This window comes from Berghia stephanieae, chromosome 6 (assembly GCF_034508935.2).
Source record: "Berghia stephanieae isolate SIO BIC M18660-M18661 chromosome 6, UCSD_Bste_1.3, whole genome shotgun sequence".
Lineage (NCBI taxonomy): Eukaryota > Metazoa > Mollusca > Gastropoda > Nudibranchia > Aeolidiidae > Berghia > Berghia stephanieae.
The window spans coordinates 50,378,891-50,388,507 of NC_088365.1; positions in this window are offsets into that span (position 1 = coordinate 50,378,891).

Below are 9,617 nucleotides of genomic sequence, written 5' to 3' on the forward strand. Positions count from 1 at the left end.
AAAATTTTTTTAATTGTCAATTTTCTGACTTCGTTATCTCTGAATAAAAGACATTTTCAAAACTACACTACTAACGCGATACTTCTCTTTTTTTTAATCTTGTGAAATTTTGGGGGCGAAGTGGCCGAGTGGTTAAGACATGGAACTGTGACGTGAAAGGTCCCTGGCTCGAGCCCCGCTTCAGGCAATTTCGTTTGTTTTTTCTCCCTTGAGCAAAATTATTAAGCCCTAATTTGCTCACTTGGACAGCATGGGTATTTCCTGTTGACACCAGACATCTTGTTTGTTGAATTATCTATATTTATTCTTTCGGAGAATGCCTAGGCGACGATACCTAGTGATGTCGTGGCGGAATGGCGCATATATATATATATATATATATATATATATATATATAATATATATATATATATATATATATATATATATTTGTGAAATTTAAGGTCCGATAATCTGACGTCACGAGACATTAATGTAAACTTGATATCATTATGCGTTACTTCTATAATATATGGGTAGGGATCGACGTGTACATATATGAAGGTCTGACATCCGAACCCGCTTATGGGCCTAGTTTAACATTGTTGTAATGGACAATATTTTGCGTCATTAAAAAAAAAGATTTATTTTTAGAGTTCCTTTACAAGAATGAGCCCATAAGGAATTGGGTTATCAGACCTGCAAATAAGTGCACGTCGGTAGAGATAGAATACAAGAGGGGAAATCATTCGAACCACCGTGAATATTTTTGCAAATAATTATTCACGTCAATTCGAACGTTTCAGCATGACTAGGGGCTTTTATCATCCTGCCAAGTTTAAAAACCGACAAAAAAATGTTATTTACCACGTGTGTGTGTGTGTGTGTGTGCGCGCGAATGTGTGTGTGTGTGTTTCTTTGGTTATGCATATGTTTGTTTGTGTTGTTTTTCAAGCAGACGTGTACCTATTATTTGCAGGTCTGATAACCCAATTTGTTAGGATCTCATTATTGCAATCAAAATACCCCCCAAACTAACGCAACATATCGTCCATTACAACAATGTTACAACAGGCCCATTATTGCGTCCGTTTTTCAGATCTATAAATAGCTGCGCGTTGGTTTCAAGCCTCAACGCCCCCCCCCCCCTCCCCTTCCCCCCCCCCCCCCCCCTCTCAACCTTTTTTCTTTTAAATTCCATTTTAAACGTTCACTTTAGGTATTTAGATTTATCTGTTAACTCTCTCCTTACCAGCTATTTTTAGAATTTCCATCCAAAATTCACACCCACCCAACACAAAAATACACTTGTCCTAATCAAACAATAAAGTAGCAAGTAGACTACATTCTAAACAGGAAGTTTTTCGGCAAAATGAGCTCTGCAACACAGTGTTTAGTATTTATAGGCGTAATCAAAGCATTTCTTTAAATTTTGTGATGTACAAAAGACACCAGAATTATCGGTTGCATCGTAACTAATGTGACGATTTTCCTGTGGTTGGTAAGGAGAGGATTAATTCAACAAAGGTCACGACAATATCGCATAACACCTGTCATAGAGAACACAGATTAAATAGAATCGTATTCACGAGTAAACTGGCGTACTCTGGAAAAACACACATTTAAAACTTTGGCCAGAAAACTCGTCCTTCAAATATTGATCGATTTAAATGACCCTCATCTTGGCAACAACAACAACAACAACAACAACAACAACAACAACAACATAAAACTCTTAAACCTGGGACTTAGCGAAATCCCAAGTTTGAAGGTTTTTGCCAAGTTGAGGGTAGTTTAAACCGATCGATATATGAAGGACGAGTTTTCTGGCCAAATTTTTAAATACGTGTTTTTTTTCAGAGTACGCAATTTTACAGGTTAATGCCATTTTTTTCTCGTTCCTCTGTTTATTCATGAATGCTTTGAGCGGTATAGACCACTTTGTGTGATAAAAGCTGGACTGTTTCACTGTTGTCGTTTCGGCAGTTTACTAAACTTAAACTTGAGCTTTTATATAGCGCGATATCAACTAAACGTGCTCAAAGCGCTTTACACAGAGTCCCTGGCCAACAGCAACACGTAACATGTAGAACGAGACATGACGCTTCTAGGCGATATTTTTTTCAGACAGACAACGCTGTTAACGGTCATGTACTCATTTTTTACCTGAGTACGATGAGAAAAAAGTGAGTAAACGACTCAACTATGCGCCGAGCGAATCTCGAACCCAGCTGTTTCAGATCCGAAAGCCCGTGTCGTACCACAAGACCACATAGCCGCAAGGCTGGATGAAATTGTAATAATACTGTCCTTTAGAATAAAAGAGAAATTTTCAACCATTTTAAATGGGACGGGAAGTTAGAGATTTCAGTGAAATATAACGCAGTCTTTGTGTGTGTCTGGTGGGGGGGGGGGTACTCATAAAAAGATTTAACTTTGCATTAATTCTTCTTCTTCTAGGTTCCATGCCTGGTCCAGGCTTCGGATACTGCATGAATTATCTTTCTCCATTCCTCCCTGTCTCTTGCTTTTTCAAACAGCTCTTGGATTGTTAGGTTGGTGAAGCCCTTCAGTTGGTCTATGAGTGTTTTTCTTTGTCTCTCCCGGGCGCGTTACCAGGTATTTTTCCACAACTTGCCAGGTATTGATTCTTATCTTTCCTTACTATGTGTCCGAAAAAGGATAGTTGTCGATCCGCTATTAAGGGCATCAGTTTCCTTTGTTGGTATGTTTGTTTTAGCACTTCTTCGTTCGTTTTGTGTGCAGTATACGATATTCTCTGCATCCTTCTCAAGCACCACATTTCAAAAGCTTCAATATTCTTTTGTGTTTCTGCATTTGTAGTCCAGCTTTCGAATCCGTATAACAAGATTGGCCACACGTAGCACCTCAAGACTCGGAATCTAATCCCGAACGACATTTGTTTGTTTTTCAAAATGTTTCCCAGGTCCACGAAGGCCTGTTTGGCTTGAGTTATTCTTGCTCGTATGTCCCGGTTACATCTTCCATCTGTTGTCACTATTGAACCTAGGTATTTAAAACTTTCTACGTTGGTAAGTTGCTCGCCGTGAATCGTTATATTGCAGGTGTTGTTGTTTTCGGGGTTTTTCTGTATTACCATGCATTCCGTTTTGGTGATATTCACTTCCATTCCCTTGGCTTCACTATCTACTACCACTTTGTCAACAATCTTTTGAAGTTGGATTTCTGATGTTGCAATGAGTACCGTATCGTCTGCGTATCTTATATTATTTATGTTGTGACCTCCTACTTTTATTCCCTCCATATTAGTTATGCCCCTCATGATTGTTTCTTGGTATAGATTAAACAGGTCTGGTGAGGCAACACACCCTTGAAGGACTCCTTTCTTAATAGGAATGGAATTTCCTGTAGAGTTTCCGATTTTGATAGATGCCTGCTGGGTGTAGTATAATGTTTGCATGAGTCTGAGGTTTTTCTCGTCAGCGCCAATGGAGTGCAGTTGTTTTAGTATTTCTTCGTGGCGTACTCTATCAAAAGCTTTTTTGTAGTCGACAAAACAGAGGTATAGTGGGGTCTGAACCTGTATAGCTCTTTCACTTAAAACACGGAGGAGATATATTGCGTTCCTTGTCCCTCTGTCAGGTTGGAATCCATATTGTTCTTCTGCGATTTCGGGGTTAATCTTATTCCTTAGCCTGTTGATAATTATACGCAACAGTATTTTGTTGATGTGGCTTATTAAACTTATAGTTCTAAAATGTTTAATATTTATCTGAAAAAACGAGTAGCTGCGCGCAGTCCATTGGTGTGTGCTCTTTGGTGTGCTGAGTTAATAGATCTGGATAAGTGTGTATGAAGTAGTGTCCGAAAAAAGGAAGAAAAATCCATCCCAAGAAATCAGCCTGTTTCGACTGGGGATCGAACATCAGACCTTCTGGTAATCGATCTTTTGACCGGTCGAGGCAGACTACAACTATTACTACTACTGCTATTACTGTTACTCCTCCTCCTCCTCCTCCTCCTCCTCCTCCTCCTCCTCCTACTACTACTACTACTACTACTACTACTACTACTACTACTACTACGAGTACTACTACTACTACTACTACTACTACTACTACTACTACTACTACTACTACTACTACTACTGCTACGACTACTACTACTAACTACTACTACTACTACTACTACTACTACTACTACTACTATACTACTACTACTATACTACTACTACTACTACTACTACTACAACTACTACTACATACTACTACTACTACTACTACTACTACTACTACTACTACTACTACTACTACTACTACTACTACTACTACTATTACTACTACTACCATTGCTACTTCTATGGCGACAACGACGCCTGTTATACATGTAATATGAAATATATAATTCAATTCAATGCATTTAATGACAGTCTTCGGCTCTTATTAGAAATAAAACAAATTTCTCTAAACATTTTTTCTCACGATCTATTTTTTGTGCCTAATTACCACAATACATATCCTTAATCTATAATTAAATAGACCCTACGTAGGAACTTTTTTCAAAGTAACTTTGTTTATAATAGGAGTATTTATTTTTAAAATTTCACGCTTAACACGAAATGCCACTTCAATGTTGTTTCGCGACGGGCTATAGAAAAAGAATGAAATAAGTAAATTCCGCGAACAAAAGAACTTGTCGACGTTTCATTGTAATCGTGAAGGATATTAATTTAAATGAACCTGTTTACACGAGATCAACATTTAATTAATTGTTGGTGGTTATTCCAGCTGTTCTTTTTATAAACAAAACATATAATGTTATCTAGGGTTTTTCCATAAGGAGCAATGATCATGACTGAATAATAATAATATAATCTATTGATTTGTGTGAGACGTGTGAATAAGGACCCCAGAAACTAAAAAAAAAAAAAAAAAAAAAAAAACGACAAAGGGTTTATAAGGAAAGGGGGTGGAGTAGTAGTGTGTGTAAGAATGGCATGTCATGATTAGAATAGAATAGAAAATTTCCCGCACTGAGAAAAAAGGAAAGTTTAATGTAATTGCTGTTGTTGTTGTTGTTGTTGTTGTTGTTGTTGTTGTTGATTATTACTATTTTTGTTCAAAGAACTATTAAATGGCATTTAACATATAAAATAAATGATATAAGGACCGAAATTGACGTCATTCAGCTATTTATGGTTTTTCTTTCTGTTTCTATTTTGTTTTTGTTTTTTTGTTTGTTTGTTTTTGTGGGGGTGGGGGGGGGGTGGGGGAAGGTTAGCCAGTCATTTTTATGAGTAATTTCGACTAAATAGTTTTAATCAACTATAAAAGTTTAAGGTTACACGTAGTTTTGTGTGTTGTCTGGTACGACATATCTGGTTGGCGGATGTTGTGAGTGTTTTTGAAACTTAACGCATAGCATCAATATTGTCGTTATTGTTGTTGTTAAAGATTATTTTCATTATTACTGTTTTTTGATCAATAATAACTCAATGACAATTAACGTATAAAATAGTATAAGGAATGCATTTATAAAACACGAAAAAGACAAAGCAGTGAAATAGACGGTCTTCTACAGTTCTTTAAAAACATTAACTTTTTTTTTTGGGGGGGGGGGGGTACGTGTACTTATTTGCAATTCTATAGCCGAATGCTATCATGGGCTTGTTGTATTATTGTTATAATGTACTATAATATAATATATTTGTTGAAAGAGGTAATTCGACTATAATGAAAAAATAACATAATTCAAAGATCTGTGACAATTTGGAATAATCTATAGTTTGAGATAAAAATGTATAATTCAAATAATATTTTTATGAATGCCACTGATAAAGAACTTACCTACTTAATATTTTATTTTGAAGAATAATGTTACATGACATTGAATAATATTGCATTTTGTATGTCAATAATTTGAAAAGCTCGAATGTACAAAGTTGGACATGCCAAATGAATGTAAATAGAGTTAATAATACTACGAATATTAACTATGACACGTATTTATGTATTGGATATTTAATTCGCAATATTATTAATTAACATTGAAAATTGTTTATATAATTAATTGATAAATTGTATCTATGCATAAAAGTTACACAGAGCATTTAAATGATTTTTAGAACCTATTAACTCTTAAACGATACTTTACGATACCAAATAATTTGCGTTGGTTTGATAGTATTTCATTTAAACCAATGAGCTCAAAAAAATTCGTGCGGCTATGTGGTCTTGTGGTATGACACTCGCTTTCGGATCGGAAGGTCCTGGGTTCGAGCCTCGCTCGGCGCATAGTTGAGTCCTTGGAAAAGGCTCTTTACTCACATTCTCTCACCGTACTCAAGTGTAAAATGAGTACTGGTCGTAACAGCGTTGTCTCTGTCCGAAAAAAAATATGATATCGCCTAACAGGCGTTATGTCCCGTCCTACATGTTAAATGTTGCTGTTGATCAGGGACCTCTTGTAAAGCGCTTTGAGAACAATTTAGTGGATATTGCGCTATATAAAAGCCCAATGTTAAAACTGTGTATGAAACAGTGACAGACAAAACAAGAAAATAAATTTTTTAAACATCCCAAAAACTCTTCCTCAACAGGGGATCGAACATCATACCTCCTTATTACCGATCAGACTTGCAGAATGTCCGTTGTATTGTTGTAGGTTCGTTACCAATTGCAAAAAAAAACAAAAAACAAAAGAAAAAAAAACAAAGGAAATGCACATCATATCAATTTTATTATTACAATTCAATTCACTTACAAATACCTTTTTTTTCATCTTAAACTTGAAATTGACTATCTATACTTTACGTTGGTTTGAGATTATTTCATTTACAACTAATATCCGACGTGTACATATTTGCAGGTCTGACATCCGAACATCCTTATGGGCCTAGTTCATCATTCATTGTTGTAATGGACAATATTTTGTGTCATTTTTTTTTTTGGAGATTTCCATAACAACACTGAGCCCATAAGTAATTGGGTTAAAAGACCTACAAATAAGTGCACGTCGCTAAGACCCCATAACAATTTGGCTTATCAGACTTGCAAATAAGTATAGGTCGATATGGAGAGGGGCTCGGGGAGGAGTAATTCCAGATGGTTCTTTTTTTTAATTTTTTTTATTGGGGAGGGGGGGGGGGGTTACATAAACTCCAAAAGTACCGTATAAGTTGGAAGCATTTGTTATTATTGGATTTGGACGGGGTTGGTGTTTTCTGATTGTGTTTCAAAGGTCTAGACATTTGTTTAACAACAATTCAATGAGGTCAGAAAAAACATTCGGCTTGGCAAAATATGTTTATGTTGTGATCTAATAAATATTTTCCTCTGTGTGTTTATATAAGAAAACAATGAGATTGATTGTTTTACAATCCAAATAAGAAGATCCGTTGTGCGCTAGGCAGGGGGTTTATTAGGAAATGCAAAAACAAAAGAAGTACACAGCATATCAATGTTATTATTACAATTCAATTCACTTACAAATACCTTTTTTTTCTTAAACTTGAAATGACCTATTGTATTTATGCATGAAAGTTACACAGAGAATTTAAATGTTTTTAGGACCTATTAGCTCTTGATACGATACAATAGGGAACGATACGATATTTTGCGTTTTTGGGGGTTTTTTTTAGAGTATTTCATTTTTAAAAATCTTGAACTAATCGTACTCAAAGCGGTTTACAATGAGTCCTTGGCCAACAGCAACACTTAACATGTAGGACATTACATGACGCCTGTTCGGCGATATTACAATTTTTGTCGGACAGAGACAACGCTGTTAACGGCCAGGTACTCATTTTACACCTGAGTTCGATGAGAGAATATGAGTAAAGAGCCTTGTCCAAGGACGCAGCTATACGCCGAGCGAGGCTCGAACCCAGATCCTTCCGATCCTAAAGCAAGTGTCATACCACAAGACCACATAGACGCAAAAACACAAACATTTATTACTTTGACTCCATAACAATTTGGCTTATCAGACATGCAAGGAAGTACACGTTGATGGATGGGTAGAGGAGGAGGGGGAGGGGGGGGGGGACGATCCCAGCTGTTTTTTAACTAAAACTCCAAACATACTTATTGCTTGGAAGCATTTATATTATTATGATTATTGGATATGGACGGGTGTTGGTGTTTTCTGATTGTGTTTTAGTCTAGACCATTGTATAACAACAATGAGGTTACAGAAACATTTGGCTTGACAAAATTATGTTTATGCCGTGGTCTAACGAAAATATTCCTCTGTGTGTTTATATAAGAAGACACGAGGGTTGATTGTTTTATAGTCCAAATCAGAAGATCTGTTGTTTTGTTGTACTTGAGATTTTATGTTTTTTTTTTTTTAATTGAGCTTTTATATAGCGCAATATCCTCCCGAAAAGTGTTGTTCCCTTATATATGAGTCACATCTACTCACTTTATTTTTGTCTCCATTTTACTGGCTCATTTAGGCACCTCTAGCTTTTGTTGACGACAAGGTACTCATTTTACACCCAAGTCCGGAGAGATAAAATGAATAAAGAGCCTTTTTCCAAGGACTCAACTATGCGCCGAGCGAGGCTCGAACCCAGGACCATCCGATCCGAAAGAGAGTGTCATACCACAAGACCACATAGCCGCACAGAGATTATATTACGAATTGCAAAAACAAAGGACATGAACAGCATATCAAATCCGTTGTTACAATTCACTGACAAAGAATTCTTATTTCTTAAACTTGAAAAATTGTGTGCCAGATAAAACGGAGTGAAAACAAAAAAAAAAAAACCCAAAAAACAAGAAAATAAATCACCCCCCCCCCTCCCATCTCACACTCCCCCCCCCCCCCCCCCCCACCTCCCAAATAAAATCAGCCTGCATTGATCGACAGCTCTTTGTCGGGCAATATTACATAAACAACGTTTTGTTTTAATATCTTACACCGGTACCTGCCCCCACCAGGCTTGTAATTTTCTTTAACCTGGAACTAAATAACAATGAGAAATTGCACGTATGCTTCAATTTAATATATACAAAAACAGAAAAAGGACGTTTCGGATTTCCCCTTTATCTAACAAACAGGATGAATGAAACACTACAGACTACAAACTTAATTTTATTTCACGTTCTATACTGCATTACACATTCCTCCCCGCCTTCTCTCTTTTGACTTAATTAATTGCGCACCTTTTATAAATATATATTGTTTTATTTTAATTCGTGCTTCTTTACAAAAGAGCATACTATTTCCTGCCCATCAATGTTTTCGTTTATTCATCTTAACAACACCACTACCACATTATCTCATTCGTCTGTAGTGTTTCATTCATTCTGTTTCGTTGATAAAGGGGAAACCCGAAACGTCCAATTGATCTGTTTTCGTATATTAAATTGATGCTTACATTCAATTTCGCATTGTCATTTATTTCTTCGAGCTTCGAGCAGCAACGTATACATTATGCTGGAACTTATTTCAAGTCTCATGTTTAAAAACTAAACATCTGACAAAGTGTGTATGAAACAGTGCCAGACAAAGCAAGAAAGAGAAATACAATGGAAAAAAAACATCCCATTTTCCTGTTATATTATCTTTCTTGTGTTGTCTGGTGCTATTTCATACAAAAGTTTTCAGATGTTTTTTTTTTCTTACACCAGTGCCTACTCCTTAAT